Source organism: Rattus norvegicus, chromosome 2 (assembly GCF_036323735.1).
Source record: "Rattus norvegicus strain BN/NHsdMcwi chromosome 2, GRCr8, whole genome shotgun sequence".
Lineage (NCBI taxonomy): Eukaryota > Metazoa > Chordata > Mammalia > Rodentia > Muridae > Rattus > Rattus norvegicus.
Genome location: NC_086020.1, coordinates 1,292,491 through 1,313,684, shown reverse-complemented (window position 1 = coordinate 1,313,684; position 21,194 = coordinate 1,292,491). Strand labels below are relative to the sequence as shown.

At 44.7% G+C, this 21,194-nt stretch overlaps 1 long non-coding RNA gene across 7 annotated transcripts in view; it reads left to right on the top strand.

The window, feature by feature from the left end:
• Window positions 1–486: 486 nt before the first annotated feature.
• The window catches only part of LOC108351603 (uncharacterized), a 36,820-nt gene continuing 16,112 nt past the window's right edge, over window positions 487–21,194 (top strand). Inside the window, exons 1-4 of one of the 7 annotated variants that reach the window (XR_010063666.1) lie at window positions 497–899; window positions 1,628–1,934; window positions 13,817–14,421; window positions 19,267–19,850. This is a non-coding gene — a long non-coding RNA (uncharacterized LOC108351603). Of the gene's footprint in view, window positions 900–1,627; window positions 1,935–13,816; window positions 19,851–21,194 lie in introns of all 7 variants that reach the window. The other 6 variants (XR_010063667.1, XR_010063665.1, XR_010063668.1 and 3 more) reach the window with 6 other exon arrangements.

Genomic DNA, 21,194 nt, shown 5'->3' with positions numbered 1-21,194 from the left:
TGTCCCAGGGAAGGTAAAGAGCTGGGGAGGACATTTCAGAGGGTGGCAGTGTCCTCCCAAAGGTTAGCCAGGGATTGGGGATAGAACTTGGGAGTCAGCCTTTCACAAAGGCATGCTTCTCAGCAGGAAATGTGGGTGGGGCTGAGCAGTCCCCTGATAGAGACAAAGCTTCTTTGAATCTTTATCAGAAGGCCTGGCCTCTTGTGAGAGGGGTACCTGGGATGACAGGGCAGGGAGAAAACTCCAGTGTGTAATCTCATTACCCTCCCTCGCTCTGCCAACCTAGAGCGCACAGTCGCTTAGAGCCTACTTCTGCCCGCGCACTGAGTGTCCCTCCAGCCCAGGAGATCACCTCCTGCAGCGTCATTACCCATACTGGAGAGTCGTGGGTAGCCCAGGAGTACTTGGGACAGCCCAGACCAGATCCGGCCAACAGTCTCACCTTCCCGGGCTGGCTGCTCCACCAAACTAGAACAGTCTTAGGAAACCTAATGAGAACCAGTTGTAGTGGCCGCAGGCATACTTTCTCAGAGTCTCTGATTGGTCAGTGGCTGAGAGCTGTAGCCAATCAGCGCGGTTTTGGGGTCCGCATTGCGGACCAAAGGTCCGAGTGGGCATCTGGCGGGCACAGTGGCCTGCAGAGACTCGAGGTGTGGAGGGCAGAGCCAGGGAGGAATGAGCATGTCTTGGGACCCCACAGCCAGGCGCCGTCACCGCCTATCGCTGCTCCTGGTGCTCATGCTGCTGTCAGGAGCCCGGGCTCTGTGTCCTGTGGAGCTCTTTCCTTACGGGGAGTTGTGGGGAGATCGGCTGCCACGGGAGGGCGACGTTGAAGCTCCCCGGCTGTGAAGCCAGCAATACCTCTATGCTTCCATGGTGTCCAGTTCAGCAACCTCTATGTAAGTTCAGCTCCCAGAGGTGCGTGGCTTGGTGTGGGGTTGTAGTTTCTTCCCAGGGTGTGGAGCAACTAACCTCAACGTTTAACTGTCATCGCCGCTGGGGACCGGGCTTAGCGGTGGCGCTGCAGCTTCTTGTTCCCTACTGTGGAGGAATAAGGATCATTTCAAGGGAGAGTTGGAACCGTCCCCCTCTACTTCGACTTCCCTGGCAGGAAGATGAAGTTGAATCTGCTAGTGCGGTTTGTGTTTAGGGGCGGTGGGAGGCTGTGCACGCAGGCATAGCAATCTAATTAAGGACACGGCGCCCAAGGTGTGCAGTGGTGGAGAAAGATGAGCAGGTTCAAGAGTGGCCGCACCTGTGGGTCGCAGTGCACTTGAGCACTGTCGCCAAAGTTGAGTTTGTTACCCTGGATGTGTCTCAACCTGCAAAGAGGAGGGAGTCTTCTTGACTCGAGTAGAACTCGGACCGTAGGTGAATTCGACTGGTGTTTGCCCACCACCAGTTTGAGCGACCACCGTTTTGCCCTTTAAAAATGTTTATGTGGGGAGGGATTCACGTGCTACCTCATGCAGAGCAGAGAACAACCAGTTTTTTTTTTTTTTTTTTTTTTTTTTTTTTTTTTTTTTTATCCCACCGTCTGTCGGGTCCTAAAACTCAAGTCATCAGGTTTGAGAGCAGAGTGCCCTTACCTGCTGAACTGTATCACCGCCCTGTGGTCTTATTGTAGGTGGGCACCAATGGCATCATCTCCACCCAGGACTTACCCAGGGAGACTTAACATGTCATTGATGATTTTCCTACTGACTTCCCATCCATCGCCCCATTCCTGGCTGACATCCAGTGGAGTCACAGCAGTGGCCGGATCCTGTATGGGGGACACCTCCTGGACTGTGCTGAGTCTGTCTGCTTGCTACCTGTGCACAGGCTTCCCGCTGACCGGGTCCAGCTTCCCCACTACCAACTTCTTCCTGGCCACCTGGGAGCAAGTGGACGCCTAGGAGGAGGACAGGCTTGGGGCTGCATGGTCTGGAGAGGTAAGGGAGGGGTACCCTGCAGCTGAATAAACAGAAGGGTTGGGCTTGAACAGGAAACTAAGACATTGGCTAAGAGGCATTCCCTTGATTCCGCTCCTCAACACTAAGAAAATTGCTTAGTAAAATTAGGGACTAAGGTGCAGATACCAAAGACTCTGAGGGAACTTAAGGCACTTTACAGGTTTTTTTTTTCTTTTTTCTGGAATCACCTATAAGTACACAAATATTTCTAATGATATGTTCATCAAAAAATTAAAAATTTGGGAAATTTAAAAAGGAACAACTTTTTTTTTTTTTTTGTATGAGCTGGGTGTGGTGTCACTCACCTTCAATCCCAGCAGAGTCAGAGAGGCAAACAGATCTCTGTGAGTTCTAGGCGAGCCTGGTCTACAAAGTGAGTTCCAGGAAAAAATACAGAGGAACCCTGTCTGGAGAAACCAAAAATAACCCGTAGGTTCGTGTGTACATTTCTAGTTATTGCTTTAATATTGTTGCTGTTGACAACAGTGGGTCCACAGTGCCCATATTACTGTTTCACTTGCTAGTTCTGCTGTTTAGTATGCTCTGGTCAGTGCATTTCTGTAACATTTATTACAACCGTATAAAATCTCACCCTTCCTAGTGGTCATTAACGTTGCTCCCATGACGTTTTTACTATAATCAATACTATAAAACGCGTTATAAGGTTTTTATTTTATTCGTGTGTGTGTGTGTGTGTGTGTGTGTGTGTGTGTGTGTGTGTGTGTGTGTGTTTGTCTTTCTCTGTGTCTGCTTGTTGGTAGGGCCAGAAGAGGGCTTGGGCCCCCTGAAGCTGGAGTTGTTACATACAGGCAGTTATGAACTGCTTGACTGACAATGGATACAGAGATTTGAGCTAGCATGCTGAAAGGACTACTAGGTGCTAAGCCACCTCTTCAAAGCCAACACTTTTTAAAGTGTCAAAACACTACACAGCCTTAGCTGACATCACAGGAGAGTGAGCAAGCATGCCATGAACTTCTTAGTAAGTTCCTTGTAGCTTTCTCCACATTGCCTTTGTAACAGTTTACATACTTCTGTCTGCAGGAGCCTGCTGTGCAGTCTCCCTGGAGAAAACACCAACTCTGCTCTGGCTTTGGTCTTGGCAACATGTGAAGCGGGTATGGGTGGGTGAGGGTAAATGGCCTCATTCCTCCTGTAGGTAGAGACAGAGTCCTCTTGTGAAATTCCACCTGGGTGTAAAATGCCATAGACCTGGAGCAAATCTGTGTTTGCTTTAACTCCCCTAGTGCCTCTGAGCTACAGAAGTGATGTCTTCCCTAAGAGCTTGCCCATTGTTCCTGTGTTTGTTCTGTGAACTTAAAGGAAGAGACATGTTTTCCTAAAACCTGCACCAGCAGAGATGGAGAAATTGTTTTAAGTTTCAGTTTCTTACTTGACAGGTTAACATCCAGTTTTGTTTACTGACTAGCCTTGTAATGCCTTGGGTTTGACATCTCAATTACAGTTCAACAGAATACCTTCAACTCAAACACTGCCACCTTGGCACAGGCCAGCCAGCTAGAGGGCTAGAGAAGACAGTCCCCACTGTTAAGTTTCATTCGCTCAGTCATTCATTCATACATTCTTTTTAAAACGTTTATCTAATATCATGTATAACAAGCTTATAGTGGAAAAAAATAAACTTTTCTAATACAAGCAACTAGGTCGCCAATTCTAATATTTATATTTTCTTACAGTCTTTTTAAAACTTGTTAATTTATGAGTGAGAGTGTGGGTGTGCATGCACATGTGTGCATATGCATGTGTGAACGAGAGGTCAACTTTAAATGTCTTTGCTTGGGAGACATCTTGTCTTTCTACTCAGGGTCTCTCTGGGACCTGGGGCTCCCCAGTTAGGCTAGGCTTGCTGGCCAGTGAGCCCTAGGGATCTGCTTGTTTTTCTCTCCAGGGCAGAGATTACAAGTGTGCTGCCACGACCTGCTTTTGATCTGGGTGCTGCCATTCAAATCAGGACTTCATGCACACACAGCAAGCACTTCATAGGCTGTGCTGCCTTCCCAGCTTCTCCTGTAATGTTAAAAAAAATCTATGTCACAGGGTTAGGGTTAGGAGCTAGGGTTTAGGGTTAGGAGTAAGGGGTTAGGGTTAGGGTTATATATGCAGAGAGTCATATATATCATATATAATCTCTATCTGAACATAGTTGATATTTGTTAATTCAGAAACTACTTTTACACATTTTCCTTATATCGGCACTGAAATAGACATAGACTCTAAGCGGAATGCTCTTACTCTGAATGGCCTCTCTTACATTTAGTAGGAACACTATTGATAACCTTTTCTTGTGGTAATATGGTAGACTCTCCAGCTAGAGCTTCCTCCTAACCCATCTTGATTCATGGATTCCATTAGCGTAGGTTTCAGTGAGCAAGCAATTTCTCCAGGATAGAAGGCAGAGCATGTATCAGCCTGTGCGCTGGAGGTTAATGTACTAGGGGCATGGCAGGCACAGTGTCTTTCAGAAGAGCAGGTTTCTGGGATCTGATGCAGGAGCACTCAAGGGTAGAGACGTTGTCCCCTCTGAGGACTGCAATTGGTTCCTGGAAGTAGGCAGCCTTGAACGATTTGAAGTGGGGAGTCTGACGTTTATGTTGTTCCTTTTGTTTTGCTTTTGATCCCCCCACCCCCATGCATCTCAGGTTGGCCTCAAACCTCATAATGGAGGATGATCTTGAATCTCTGATCCTTTTGACCTGACTGACCTGTGCTGAGATAGTGGGTGTGCAGCATCACACCCTACCCATTTGATGGGAACTGAACCGAGAGTGCAGGCTGACCAGGCACTCTACTAGCTGAGCCACAGTCTTTCTGGTGACCTTAGTTAGTAAGGGTCGAAGGGCAAACTACTTAGACAACTGTTAAATAGTCTGTTTGTTCACACCATCAGACTTCTCTTTAAATTTTTAAAATTGTGTTTATGCACATGGGTCATATGCCTACACACGGTTGCATGCAGTGCCCATCGAATACCCTGGACCGGAGTACCTGCAGTTGTGAGCTGTCATGTGAGTGCTGGGAAATGAACATGGGTCCTCTGGAAGAAGAGCCAATGATCTCAACCAGGGAGCCATCCCTCTGCCCCCCTCTCCTTACCTTCTTGCAGGAGTGTTTTATACTGTCTTCTCGACACAGTCCCACAGGATAAGTACAGTAATAACTGTTTATATCACAGAAGAGAAAATAACTTCCAAATCTGCCTTAAGTGAGGCAAAGTCACCTTAGAAGACATACTTTTCCCCTTTCTTACACTTTTCATGCAAGACACATTTTCTTTTTTTTTTTTTAATTAACTTGAGTATTTCTTATATACATTTCGAGTGTTATTCCCTTTCCCGGTTTCCAGGCAAACATCCCCTCCCCCCTCCTCTTTTTATGGGTGTTCCCCTCCTCACTCTCCCCCCATTGACGCCCTCCCCCCAACAATCTAGTTCACCGGGGGTTCAGTCTTAGCAGGACCCAGGGCTTCTCCTTCCACTGGTGCTCTTACTAGGGTATTCATTGCTACAAGACCCATTTTCTGTACACGAATCATATAAGTAGTTACAGTAACAATCGCTGCACTTTTTCTGAAGACATCTAATAAATAAGGTTAGCGTTTTAGTGTTCATTGTGGCTTTGGTGCTAGGACAGTTCTTGGAGCCATATTCAAAGGAAATGTGAACTGGAGTGAAGTTGCTGTGAAGGATGCTTCTGATGATAACCTCACTATGAAATTACTGTTCTGCTGCTCCCAAGGAAAATTCAGCTGAATTAGCTAGCCTCTTGCAACAGAAAAAACAAACAAACAAACCAAAAAGAAAAATTAGAGCAAGAAGCATTTGCACTGAGGCTCCGGGGTCTTGAGGCTGCGGTGGGTCCCAAGTGTTTTAGTGTTTATTTGACATGAAGGTTACAGCCCCAGAGAGATGAGTTTACTACTTAGGATTCTCATTTCAGTAGCAACATTTCATTAGAAACAGTCGTTGACAGTTTCCTTTTGGTGTCCATGCATGCAGTACCTGTGTCTCTGTGTGTGCCTGCACATGTGTAAGCACGTGCAGGCGCACACAGACATTCATGCATGGCTCACATTTGTGTGGAGATGCATGTGTGTGCAGACCATAGAAGAACTCTGAGGATCATTCCTTAGGCACTATCCACCTTTTAAAAATTATTTATTTGTTCTGGTTACATGTGCATGCTTTGACACTGCGGTAGTCACAGCACAACTTCAGAGTCAACTCTCTGCTAATCCCCCTTGATGGGGCCTGAGAATTGAGCTCTGCTCATCAGGCTTCCGAGGTAAGTGTCTTTAACCTGCTCAGCACTCTATCCAGCTCCCTTTCAAATCATTTCCAGGCACACCTCCCTCTCACCCAGTACTCAGCAGCTAAGCCAGGATTGATTGCTGGGTGATGAGGCTTGCAGAGTTGCCTTCCTTCTTATGGGACTACAGATCTGGGACTGACAGACACCATGACTGTTTTTGTTCAGTGTGTATTCATTCTAGGGATCAAACTCAGGTGCTTATGCTTGAATAGCAACTCCTCACACTGAACCATATTCCCAGCTCTTCCTTCAATTTTGCAGTTCTGGGACTTGAACACAAGTCCTCATGAAGGTTAGCTAAGTAAGTCCTTCATGAATGAGCAACACCTATAGGCACAGTAATTCTTACATTACACCTTCCAGGTACTTGTGAAGTCAGGAACCAGGCAGAAAACACTTGCAGCAGTGGTCTTGGAAAACACAATCCCTCAGTCTTCATTTTCTAAGCTGTAGATTGACATGGTAGTGCTGACTTTTTAGGGTTGTCATGAGAATAAACCAAGGCCATGTGTTGTTCCTGCCATGTAACGATCTTGTGGTAGAACTCCTTTATGTAAGGACTTTGTTGTTTTATTTCATTTTATTCTCTCTCTCTGTGTGCATGTATGTGTACGTATATATTTACATGCTACATGTGAATATGTATGTCTACGTATGGTCAGTGTGTATGTAAATAATCTATGTTTATGCTGTATATGAAATTGTGTGTCTGCATGTTCCTGATGTGTATGTATGTCTGCATTTGTGCATTATGTGTGTGTTTGTACATGTTTGTGTGTGATGTGTGTGTCTGTGTATGGTTTATGTGTATGATGTGTGTATGTGCAAGATGTGTGTGATTGTATATGTGTATAAATATGTGTATGTGACATGTTTGTCTGTGTATGGTATGTGTGTATGATGTGTGTATGTGCATGATGTATGTGCTTGTGTGTGTCTGTATGGTGTGTTTATATGCATATGGTGTGTGCATGTTGTGTGTGAGTATGTGGTGTTTGTATGGTATGTGAATACTGCATTGAGGCCACTTGTGTGTGCATGATATATATGTGGGGTGTGTGTATGGTATGTGTGTAGGACATGTATGGTATGTGGTTTTGTATGATTTCTGTGTGCACGTAGCAGGGTGCACATGCAGAGATTGGGAAGAGATCCTTCCAGTACCAGTTCTCTCTTTTTACATGGGTTCCTGGAACTGAAGTCGGATTTCAAGGCAAGGGATTTATTTACCTTTCGAGCCTTCTCTGGCCCTCTTTATAAGTACTTTTTAAGTGGAGGGTTTTCCAAATTACTGTTTTGGGTTTTTTCCCCTTTGTTTTTCTTATCTTTTTGTAGGGGAATTCGGTGGGGAAAATTATGTAGCTTTCTTGTTTTTTAACTTTTCCAAACATCCATATTGTTCTTCAGATATTGCCATAAGCTGAATGGGCTTCAGGACTTGTTCCATTCGATGAGGTTTTGAGCATAAGATGTGTTTTCAATTACTCCTGTGGAAGGTTCTTCTGAATACTTTGAAGACCCTGGGATTGAACTCTTGCTTTGATAGATTTTATTTTATTTTTGAGGTAGATTTTGGCACACACCAATCTCCTTTGCCTGGAAGATTCTGTGATCTCTACATAGTTTTCTTACATCTGTTATAGTAATATTAATATTAGTCACTGGAAATGATATCAGAGGAATAATATCTTTACAGTGTGAAATATTTCTGCTCTCTTCATTCCCTCCAGGAGGTTCACATTGGGTGTGACAGAGTGTTCTACCTGGCATGCAAGAATGGCATGGTGCAACTGCATTACTAAAATGAACAAATGTACATTTAGTTAACATGAGATTTCTTAAACTGTCACTTCATAGAGCAAAGAGGTTATGGCCGGAAGATCTGAGTAAGGATGGGTACCGTTTTTTGTTGTTGTTTGTGTTGTTAGGGTTGTTGTTGTTGTTGTCGTCGTCGTCGTCGTTGCTCTGTGTGTTTTTGGTGTCAGGGGAAGGCTGTTGTGTTCTCACTGGGGAGGAGGGTGTTATCTAGAACTCAGTTAGATAGTATGTCGAACGTTTTTGTTGATGAGGAATTTCATTTGGGTTGGAAGGACCACAGGAATGGAAACTGAGTGTGAGTGGTAGGAGAGCTTGCCCTAGTCTGGGCTGCATCCTGGGAGAGGGATGGGAGCGTGGAAATTGCTTCAGAAAAGGATGGAAATATTGTATCTGTAGCCAGGAAGCAGAGAAAGATGGGTGTTGTTTCTAAGCTTTCTTTCTTCTTTGTATGCAGTGCAAGCCTGAGCCCAGGGAATGGTGGTGTCTATATTTAGGGTGGGTCTTCCCTCCTTAATTAATCTAATCAAGATACTTTATCAGAGACATGCCTGGTGACTGTTTCCTGGATGGTTATAGAGAGCATCACAGCTGGTCCCTGGATGCTTTAACATGGAATGGTGTGTGTTGAGTTGGTGCAGAGGTGACAGTTGTTGATCAAGAACTTTGGATTTAGCTGGAGCTTTTAATTTTTGGAGCTAGAGTCCACAGAAACAGTACGTGTGCAATTTACCACATGTCAGTGAAGACAGCGAGGATAGAGAATAACTAGATATATGAAAATGGGTTGAAGAAAAGTGCTTAGGAGTCCTTGAAGACTACATATGAAGGAGGATACACTATGCCACCGTGAAAGCATTAGGCATTCTCTTAACTCTGCAGTACAGGGGTGAATTTGGAATACCCCAAGCACATCAGTGTCCCCATGGGAATGGGGAAAAAGGAACATACAACCAAACATTGGAGAACAGAATCAGTGGCCTTACTCCTCCAGAGAATGTGTCCTTAAGGAAGACTGAGCATTGAACTTTGTCCCCCGGGAAGGAATCACCTCATTTCTTATTTTGTTATTATTTTGGTAAGGCTGAATAGACAAACCCCTTGTTGTAAAGATGTCATTCTGCTGGTTGATGTTTTACCCTTGTTGGATGGTATGTTTGAGAAGCCTTCTGGTTTTCTGTCTGAACAGGAAACTGGAGACCTTGCAGCTGGGCAACTCTGACCTGATCCTCTTTGTACTGCTCCCCAACCTGTTGAGAGCTCCTCTCCTAGCTGGCACTCTCTCTTTCTCTTTGGGGAGGTTGGGAGGTCATGACTCTTGTACAGGTTTTGGCAGTGCAACTGAGGGCTTACCTTCAGAACCGGTGTGGAGGATTCTTGGAAAACGTGTCTCTGGGAATGTGAGGGCCTTTCCCTTTGGAAGAGTCAGACAGAGGGGGTCTATAAGGAGGGGCTCTTCAGGGCCTATGCAGTGGCCTCTTAGTGATTCTGTGTGGAAGTCTGTAGCCCTGACAAGGGGTTCATGTGTGGCAGATTTCAAGCAGCTCAACTCTTCCTTAATGTACTTTGGGATCATAAATTATCTTAAAAGGAAGTCTTCGTTGTTTTCTCCTCTGTTATTTGCCTCTTTTAGTGGGGATGAGGAAATTAAAAAGTCTCCATCTGAAGTGAGTGCTTCGCCAAAAGGTGACACAGAAAAGACATAGAGCAAGTAATGCACTACATGTGCAGATCTCCAGGTTAAAGTCAGGCTCTCCCATCACAGCCTCCTCACTTCTTCCCAGACCTCCTCCCCACTGCCTTCTGATCTCCACATGTAGACAGCCCTTATCATATGGAATTGCTCAAATTTAGTACCTTGGTTCTCTCGTATCTTGTGAAGTTGATTGTGGCCACCATACCAGGAGCCTCCACAGTTGGTTATTTAAGGATGGGATTATTAGTTCGGTTTTTTTATCTCCTACTTGAACATTGTTGTGACTGAAATAAAGCTTTGGCAGCCTCTGGCCCTACCCTGACTGATGATGGATGATGCATGCTCTTCATGTTCCTGAGTTGGAAACTTAGAGGTTTTGACGTTTCTGGGGAGGGTCAAGCCACGCAAATGACATACTTGAGGACTACAGCTGCAACAAATGTAGAATGTGGGGACTGAATTCATGAACTTTTTTTTGAAAAACAAGGAAGGTAAGCAGACTCTTCCATTTAGAGAATACAGAGGAGCTACAGAGTTTTTTTTTTCTTGAAGCCATATTAATATCTGCATTTCTTTGTCTTATTACCCAAACCTCAAAGCTGTACTTGAGCATTACCTGTCAGAAAGGTAAAAGTAACATTTGAGATGTTCTAGAACAAGGCAGAAAAAAACACAAGAACACATTCCTTCCTTGTATTCAGTTTCGAGGTTCTTGCTGTGTCAGTTTGTCTTGTTTAGCAAAATGAAGAGGTAATGACACCAATAAGTGATTTCTTTTTCTTCTTGTCATCCACCTTCTTTATAAAGCGAGTATTCGTAAGAGAAATGTCTCCCCAGTTCCCTATTAAATTGTAAAGCATATATGATCTAGTGAGAGAAGCCAACTACAGAGTCTGAGACAGTGGATCATCCCTTAACTAATTCTTTGGTGTAAGAAGGTGGTAATGGCAGAAAAGGTCCCTTTGAAACTCAGTAAATGAAATATCAGGGAGTAATTGCACAGTCACCCTGGTGTTAATTCAGACTCCAACTCTCATTTGGTCTGCTTTGGCTCCCACAGTGTTTCTCTTCATTCATTGGCTGCCACTGTGATGCTACCCTACCCCACTCTGATGTCCTGGACACTTTCCTTTTTCTGTGGCCTCTGCCACCATGTCTGTCCCCAGTCACTCTACTAAAATTCCAGTCCAAGCTGTTTCTCTCTCCTATAATTCAGGCTCTTGGGGCCTAGTTTTTTGGCTCTGTCCTGACTGCAGCATCAAACATAATGTGGTTTAGCGTGTACCCAACCCCGATGAATTAATATTCAGGCGGGTTAGTGAGTGGAGGCCAAAGCCAAATCAGACAACCAACAGGAGCCAAATACATACTGGAAAACCAACATAGTGGATGCCGAAGGATGGAAGGGGTTCCACAGGGAATCATAGTCCTCGACCCCCAGGAGGCAGTGCTTGTTGGTTAGGATTTTCTTGGTGCAGGGAAATATGGACACAGCATCAAAGCACTTAGTAGGAGTGGGGACCCTTAAACACTGTGTAGAGGGCTTAGTGGAGCTGAGCCTGGGAAGGGAGATTGGGTCAGAGCAGGTGTCCTGGAATGGCTTGTTTGGTAGAGTTCAGATGACTGTCTATTGCAGGGGATGAGCTGTTGGGTCTGGCTGGCTTCAACCATTAATCATTGCCTGAACTTAAGCAAGCCCCTGGGTCTTTTTCTTCATCTGCAATGTGACAAGATAACTCTCGTTGTAAAGAGATTGAAAGGGAAAGGGAGTTTGGCTGTGAAATAAGTAAGGATGCCTTTTGATCAGCTGCTTCCTGACTGAGTATTGCTTGCCATAGGCAATGGGTGGATGCATAGATGGATGGATGCATGTCTTGCTGGAGGCACGGATGTTGGATTCATGGATGCATGGATGGATGCATGGCTGGATGGCTGGATGCATGCTGGCTGGATGCATAAATGGATGGATGGATGCATGCATAGATGGATGGATGCATGGCTTGCTGGATGCATGCTGGATGGATGCATAGATGGATGGATGAATAGATGGATGTATAGATGGATGGATGCATGGATGTTGGATGCATGGATGGATAGATGGATGCATAGATGGATGTATGGCTTGCTGGATGCATGGATGGATGGATGCATGGATGGATGATGCATAGATGGATGGATGCATGGGTGGGTGCATGCATGGATGCTAATATGATATATGGATGTGAAAGCTGTTCAGACACAAAATAAAAACTGAGGGTATAGGAATGAGCAAGTCAATTTTGTTCCTTGTCCAGAACTCTCAAAAGAGTTTGGACTGGAGAAGCTTACAACCTTACCACTTTTAAATACACTGTTATAATGTTATTTGTTGAGAATTTCATACATTGATACAGTATATTTCAGTATATCCACTTGAATAATCCCTTGAATACAGAGAAGCCTACTCATGAGTGAGGGGCCACCACTGCAGTATGGTCCACTCACTAGGGACCATACCCCTAAACAAAACCCTCCCCGAGCAGTTCTCAAGTGACAGAATCTTCTCAGCTGCAGGCAGGGGCTTCAGTGCCCTACCACATCTGTGCGGGAATGTTGAGTGGTTTGCTCTTCTGCTGGACACCAACTGCACTGAGTTTGTAAGTTCAACGACCATATCATGAGAATATGTCATTGTTTTGATCCAACTCCTTCCGACCTTTGGCTCTTAAACTCTTTCCACCTCTTTTCTTTCCAATATTCCCTGAGCCTTGAGGGAACTTGATACGGTGGGAGCTTCTGTGGCTGAGCTCTCCACAGAGAGTTCATTCTCAATACTCGGACTAGTTACGAATGTGTATTAACTACCATCCACTGTATGAAGATGCTCCCCCAATGACCACTGAGAGCTGTGTTAATCTTTGAGCTTGTAACTGGTATAGTTGGATACTATATATCCATTTAAGAAAATAGTAGTTATGGTTCACTCCCAGGGCTTATGAGCCTCTCTGCCATGGTTTCCTGTCCAGATTTACAATGCCAGGCAAAAGTTTCCTCTTGTAGTGCAGACCTTGAATCCACCCAGAAAATGATTGGTGATCCTCAATGCATTCCTGCCATTTATGGAGCACCCATGAGTACATCTTGCCAGGGCTTTTGTTATGTAGCCCTGAGTAGTCACAGTGGAGTGAGAATAGTCTGCATAGCAACTTCTAGCATCATAAAGCTAGCAGGGGTGGAAGCTTCCTGCTAAGTACTGTGCAGGCAGGTCTGTGTGATTTCTTCAAGTTCTTTGACCTACTTGTGTGGTGTCATCAGCTATAGGATCTTACCATCACATTCTGATGGGTAGCCCTGAGCAATGAGAATTGACAACTCTGGTATCATCTCTGTGACATCCTCGACCAACAAGTTGAGAGCAAGGTGTCCTACATCTAGCTCTGGACTTTTTGAGAACTTGTAGCCAATGGAAGGAGAATTACTCACCTTGTAACATTCATTGTAAGTTGGCAAGTAGCTTTTCATATGGCTTTTGTATTTTAATGTTCATGGACGTTTTACCTACTTGTATGTCTGTGTGAGGCTGTCAGAAGTCCTGCAACTGAAGTTACAAGCAGGGGTGAGTTACCATGGGCGAGTAGGTGCTGGGAATTGAACCCAGGACCTCTGGAAGATCAGCCTGTGCCCTAACTGTCCGTCTCTCTGGCCCTTCATATGGCTTTTTCAAATATCCTTAGTGTTAGTTAGTTCTTCTTCATCCTCTTCCCTGCAATCCTAAAGATTTTAAACCAGTGTTTCATTTATGCATTATTTAACTATTGATCTAAATTGGTAGAAAAGATTAAAAAAAACACATGGTTTACAAATTTTTATTTGTAATTTGAAGAGGGGATTCTAAAGGCGATTATGTTCAAAACCAACATGGGGAAATCCTCAAAAGGGTCTGGCCTCCGCCTCCTTTTTAGAACACCTTACCTGTGTTCTGATTTTCTTCTTTTGTTTATTTCTTTGCTTAAGGGTGTCTGCAATTTCTTTTTGTCCACAGGTGAACACGTTCCCGGCCGTTCTGGCATCCGAAGAATGTGATTCCTATGCCCTCTTTCTCTATCCTCCCAATGGTCTTCAGTTTTTGGAACTCACCCCAAAGAATCCTACAGTGTCCAGCCGCAGCTTCCTGCTAAGGTGGGATTCTGCCAAGGGGAAGCAGATGATGTGAAGAGAAAAGCCCTGTATTTCAGCCTGACTAACAGTGAGCAGTCGGTGAAGAATCTCTACCAGTGAATAATGTGGAGTGTGTGACTGTGCTATGCACTGGAAGGACATTTAGGAGGGACACTATCTCTAGTGGCCAGAAACCATTTGATAATAACCTCTGGTGGGTTCTAAGAAAGGCGCTGGTTGAAAACCAAGAGCTAAGCTGGACCTCTGGAGCTTCAGGCTGTCCAAGATTTAAAAGATTCTTTCTTTATCCTGCACTATCGGTCAGGCATAGAAACCAGAAACAGCAGTGATTATATGTTTTTGCAGAACTACTGGGGCTTGCTGTGAAAATATTGTTCTTGGGGCTACATAAAAATATCCAGTCATAACTAACTGCCTCAGTGGACGCTTTTCTGGAGAGGAGGCATCATGATTCAGTCTTTCAAACAGGTATTGTTAAGGATTAAATTATGAGTTCTATAATGGAGGGGGGAGGTAGATGAGGCTTTTAGTTGTCTCAGCGTTCTCCTGGCACCATCACCAGAAATCATGCTGACTGGTTTACTCACAGCGTTACCAGAGACAAATCCATTTCTTAGTCTCCCCAGTGGGTTATTTTGCTAGTGCTGCAATAGGCTATTCCGCAGGTATCTGTCCAATTGGTGCTCCTAAGAGACTATAGACTTCAGGTGGGCTCTTTTGTCTTTGTATTTTGCAATACTATCTTAGCCCACAGTAGTTACTTTGTGGCTTCCCATAGTTGCTTCTCAGTCAAACTAGATCATGGGCAGATAGAGTGACAGAGCAAAAATTTGCCGATCACTTTATCTGCAGAGCATTGTGATAAAACCCTTGCAGATATTATCTTAATTAAAACTCTCTGAACTTATAGGCGGTAAGTATAACTATCTTCCCAGTTTTACCAATAGTCTTACCGAAATTATGAAAGGTGCTTATGTCAGAGTCAAATGACCGAGCCATAGTCAATACACCTCTGACGTATGGATACAGGGGTGATCTCTTATGCAGAGTAGATAGGGTGTTTCTTACTTGGATTTCATGTTACCTGGTTGTGTGTATTTTGGTTCATTTTATCAGTCACTCCGGTTACAGCTCACTCTGCCCCTCTCCTGCAATTTTGATATTTCTGGAAAGCATCAAAGGAGACAATGAAGAACCAGAGTGAATGGATGACAGTGTTTGTGTGTGTGTGTGTGTGTGTGTGTGTTAGCGAGCGTGCGAGTGTGTCCATGGGCGTGCATGTGTGTGTGAGCACCTGTATGAAGGCCTTTATGGCTCTAGTAGGGAAACACAACTTTCTCCTCACATGCTTTTTGCATACACATGAACAAGCACAGACACACGGGCACACACATACACACGCACAGCAACTTCTCATGGCTATGCAGGTACCAATTCTCATTCTAATACTCTGTGATTCTTGGTCCTTCCCAGATTCTGTTGGTGTCCAGGGGCTTTGCCTTTAAAAATCATAGTATTTCAAGCACTCAGCCTTATTTCCAAGGGTTCTACATACGAGTGTCCCCTCCTGTTCTGTGATCCATACCGGGTCTTGGTCTCCATCTCACCCTAGTCTGTGTAGTCTAGACTCTAGAACAGACTTAGCAGTTGGCCTCTATCCTTTCTCCTTTAACCTCTTACCCTCTAGCTTAAAGACTCTCTCTCCCCAGGTTGTACCTAGAGTCCCTTGGAAGGAGGGCTGAGTGCTTGAAATACTACAATTTTTAAGACACAGGCGTGTGCCAGAAAGGAGCAGTGTGAGACATGACCAGAGTGATTGACAAATTTGGTGTGCCTCATGCTTAATAAAATGAGACAAACTACAGACAATAAAATAACATAAAATGCAAGTCAGAATTATCCTACCACTACTCTGAGTGACAGCGCTGCTACCTCCCCTTTCAGCGTGGGCTTTGCCTCCCATTCAGTGTTTCCATACTTAACACTGTCTCCTAGGCTTCTTTCCTCCAGATTCTGTCAGTATCGTTGTCTTAAGGGTTGAAACATTGCATCACACATGCCCAGCATTGAGGACATTTGTAAACTAAAGTAGCTCAGGATCATGGTCCTAGCTCCCTCTGGATGCTTTGCTGTACCCCTCCAAGTAGAAGAACATTTTCCTAGTCCTGGAATGTCTTCCTCCAACAAAGGTCATACATTATTCATATTTGCAGGCCTCTTCTGAAACATATGCATATTCAGGCAGGGAAGAGAGTAGTTCCTGGGAAGGGATTAGTCACAGGCAGGCCAGCATGGCTGTTCTGTTTGTGATACAGTTTTTCTTTCTAGGAGACAAATTCTATCTGTGAGCATTCATAAAGGACCTCAGTGTGGAGGGTAAATTAACTGTTTAGATTCCCACCAGGCACTGTGGCAAACGCCAGGATATTGATTTATGTCTCATTAGAAGGCATTTATTTAGATCCACTCTTGCATGATTTGTATTTTCTTATTCTTTGAAGCTTTGAAGCTGTCCACTTCCAAACTCAAGAGGTTTCCCAGCTGCAATACCCTGCTGTGGGATGGGCTGGGGCTCCAGAGTCTCTTCTTACTGATTGGGTTCAGTTTTTAAAATTACATTACTGTGTGGGAGTTGGGGATTGGAGGCAGCTGGTGGGGAGGTGTCTGGGTCGGAATCCAGTTTGTCAGAGTTTGTGCTCTCCCCCTACCACGTGGATTCTGGGTATAGCTCTAAGCTCTTGTAGGTAAGTGGCTTTCCCCGCTAAGTCATTTTTTCAGCCTGGAGTTTTGTCTTCTGTGGTGTGTTTTATTTGCAACCCTAATTTCTATAAGCACCAACTGAGGGCAAGAGTTGAAGCTCTGCTGGTAGGACATTGCCTTGCAGACACAAAGCCCAGAGTTTTGACCTTGGTGCCACACAAACAGGGTTTAGTATCACTCCTGGTATCCCAGTGTTTGGGAGGTGCAGGCAGGAGGAATAGAAGCTCAAGGTTATCATCAGCTACATGAGACTGTGTCTCAAAAAATGAAAAGAAACCTTAGCAATTGAATATAACAAATCACAGAAGGGACGAACACTGATCTGATTGGGGAGGAGAGGGTTTATTTGGTTTACTGTCCTGGGTCACACAGTGCATTAGGGGAGCCAAGGCAGGAACTAAAGCAAGACAGGAACCTAGAAGGAGGTAGGAACTGGAGCGGAAGCCATGGAGGAACATTATTATTGGCTTGGTTCCTCTGTCTTACTCAGCTGGATTTCTTACACAACCAGAGATGGTACCCTAGGGTGGTATCACCCATAGTGAACTGCTCTTCCAAGAAGACGCCCCTCCCCCAGACTTGCCTTCAGGCCTGTGTGATTGAGGCAATCTCTTCTCAGGTCTGCATCAAGGTGACGAAATCTAGCCAGTGCAGCAGAGTATCATGAATACACTTGGGTACAGGTAGTGGCTACTGGACAGTGCACAGAATGAGAGAGAGATAGAGAACTGAAGAAAACCTCAACTCTCTTCATTATTGCAGTAGAAACCTAGACTAGAATGATGAATACTTGCCCCAGTGAACAAAGATCTTGTTATATGATTCAGTGAATCTTAATACCTCTTTTTAGCCATTCCCTCTTATTCTTGATTGTTGATTCTTGAGGAAATTACAGATTGTGGGATAATTTGAGCTTTGGTATTTTGTGCAAACACAGGATTGATATCATTGGCTAGGTCCCGTTTTCCAGAGTCATTTTTTTCTCCATCTTTATTAAATTGGGTATTTTTTATTTACATTTCAATTGTTATTCCCTTTCCTGGTTTCCAGGCCAACATCCCCCTAACACCTTTCCCCTCCCACTCTATATGGGTGTTCCCCTCCCCATCCTCCCCCCATTACCGCCCTCCCCCCAACAATCTCGTTCACTGGAGGTTCCCTCTTGGCAGGATGAAGGGCTTCCCCTTCCACTGGTGCCCTTACTAGACTATTCATTGTTACCTATGCGGTTGGAGCCCAGGGTCAGTCTTTGGGTAGTGACTTAGCCACCTGAAGCTCTGATTGGTTGGCATTGTTGTTCATATGGGGTTTCAAACCCCTTCAAGCTCTTTAAGTCCTTTCTCTGATTCCTTCAATCGGGTGGTCCCGTTCTCGGTTCAGTGGTTTGCTGCTGGCGTTCGCCTATGCATTTGCCATATTCTGGCTGTGTCTCTGAGGAGAGATCTACATCCAGTTCCTGTCAGCCTGCACTTCTTTGTTTCATCCATCTTATCTAGTTCGGTGGGTGTATATATATGGGCCACATGTGGGGCAGGCTCTGAATGGACGTTCCTTCATTCTTCCAGAGACTTCCTAACCCGAGCTTTCTCTTAGGGTTAGGAGTCATCTTACACATGGCTGTCCTCTTCACAGCAAGCGTTCATTGACACTGAGATAGCAGGTGACTGAGCTGGCAAGAGTAGTGCCACATCCCAGCAGAAGATCTTAAGTTTCAGGATAGCTGGGACTATCTGGTGAGACTCCTCTAAGAAAAGAGATTCTTGGGAACTAACAGGGTTTCATGGCCTACTCTACAGAGAAAATGAAGATCTGTTCCCAAATACTGAGCCTCATTTTGATTAATACATTTGTATCTTACCTATGTTGAACTTTTGCTCAAAAATTGTTTTAGACTTGGTCATTAAAAAGTACTGATAGATCTATCATCCTCTGTCATTAATATATTAGTCCATGTGAATCAGATTACACAGAGATGTTTGGAAGACAAAGTTTCGTGGTAGCATGAAATTCTTGCCGGGGCTTTGCCAACTTTTGGCTGTATGATCTGAAGATTAGCTAACCTCTCAAAACCAACTTTTTCCTCACTAAGAACTAGCACAGCTACCACCCCTATCTTGCAGAGTACAGTGAAGACTGATAAGCACTGGTGTAGGCATGGCTTGTAGAAATCAGTACTATTTAAGTGTTTTAGGAATTTTAAGCTTAAGTAAGCTTGAGTCTGATTTAAGTTTTCATTCACGTCGAGAAAGCATAAAATATTCTTGCATTCCATGTTTGCTCTCAAGACAGCCAGGTTTTTGACAGAATATTTGATTTGGGCTTCTGGAGCAGATATATAACCTGATGGCTTAGTGTTCCATACACAATGCCAGACAAAAGGCAGCTTATAACAAAGTTCCTGTACGGTATTTATCTCAGTTACTTAGAAGCTTTGCTTCTGTTTGGCATAGCATGGAAAGTTTGACTTTGATCGTTAAAGTCTTTTGATTTCAATATGAATTCTGAAGAAGGATGAATGGACTGGTTACAATCCACTCTTTCCTCTGTTCTTAGACTAAGCAACCCGGGGATTCTTGGGGCGTGGGCTTTTCACATCAGCAGCAGGCTGGCCCTGGACAATGTCTGGCCAGTCACGGTCAGAGGTGACCATTCCACAGCCTGCTCCTCAGCGCTGGAGCACTCCTTCAACCATGCTGCAGCCCTGGAGATCTGTATTGAGGACAGTTGCAATTATCACAAGGAGATTGGAGAGGATGTAGAATACCCACCAATTGAACCGGGGAAGGCCCTGGAAGACCACAGCAGAATCGATGTATTTATGTGTCTTTCAAATCAAAAGCTAATTCGAGCTTTGTGGATGTTGGCACCACGTCTCCAGATTCTGATCACGCTTCTCCTTTGCCACACCCAGCACCTGGTAACTGGCCATCCTACCGGGAAACAGAATTGACTTCTTGTTCCATCAAATCAAACAGGGGCCACCTGTGGGAGAGGTAGAGGTCCTGGATTTCAAGGACCCAGCATTGCTTTTGGAACCAGTGGGCACCAGAACCCCAGCTCCTCCACAGGCAGATGCAGCTTTCCTAACTCCAGGCAGGAAAGACCTTGGGAACAGAAACACGAGGTCCTATCCAGAGGTATGGCCATGCTTTCACAGCCAGATGTTCCGGTCGCTCCTTTGGAAGGAGAAATCCTTCCTAATTACCCCGATTCTGGTACATGCCACCCCTGAGTAGAGGGAGGTATGTGGTAGGACTGGAGGACTACGTGGGTTCTAAAGCTCAAGGCAAGTGCATTGAAAAACTGGGCATTTGAGGTTTTGTTTAAAGAAAATATAGCAGAGTTGACAAACTTGATATGGTAATTCACCTGGGCCCATCCCTGTACCGGGCAGGCTGGGGAAGGCTGGGGCAGGCTGAGACAGAAAGATTGTCTTGGTTCAAGAGTAGCCTGGGCCATATAGAGAATTCTAGGCCAGCCTGGATTATACAGCCAGCTCTCCTCCCAAGTGTAATGAAAAATTTCGGTTTGCAAGTTCAGAGAAGGTGAGGCTTCATAGGCATTGCAGGATGGAGGGTACAGCCATTTAGCTTTGACTGTGGTAGTTAGCTGTGCAGGCTTAGGCAAACATGCTGAAGAGCCTTAGGGAGAGAACATGGTATAGACACCTGTGTCTGCTATTAGTTCTGGTTCTTGTCCCCATAGCTGTGGCCTTCACCTCCCCTGAACCACCTTAACCTGGTTCTGTGACTCACTAGCACTAAAGGTAGCAGGAAGAAGGCAGGGGAATGCCCAGAGGGAACAACTTTTCATCCACCCTGATGGACTGGGAAACTGGTCCTAGATTCATCCTCCCCCACACCTATCTCCTGCTCTCCCTGCTCAATGATCTCTGCCAGGAGGACTTGTCAGAGGTCACACCTCTCTCCACAGCATTTCAACTTCACAGTTTTTCTGTCCGTGTATTGACAAAAACATTAACCTAGCAAAGAGGACCTTCTGGTTCTGCTGGGACATTTTCTGCAGGTTCAGGATTTGTTTAGAGAAATAGTTCAGGAGGGAAGAAAACACTTTGTGTTTAACAGAGTATAGAGTAATAGTTAGGGTAGGACCGTTGTTGTCAAGTTTGAATCTTGGCTATGCTAAGGCAACTTATTTCACCCTCAGGTCTCTGATTTTCATTTATAAACGTATTGCCAGGAATTGTTGTTAGTATATGTTATGTTTTGAGTGCCTGCATTAGTCTGTTCCTCAGAAGACAATTAAGACCATCATTACTAATCTTTAGAGGATTTAAAACATAGCAAACTGGAGGATGGGGGGGAGGAGTGAACAGCTGGGTTGGAAAACAGAGAAACTGAAAACAGAAAGTCTCATTAAAAAGCTTTTGCCTCCTGGCTCCTTTTCTGCTTGATGAAGTTTGATGAGCATTTGTTTTTGTTAAAGCCAAAGGCATGGATTTCTTTTAAAAGTTCTAGAAC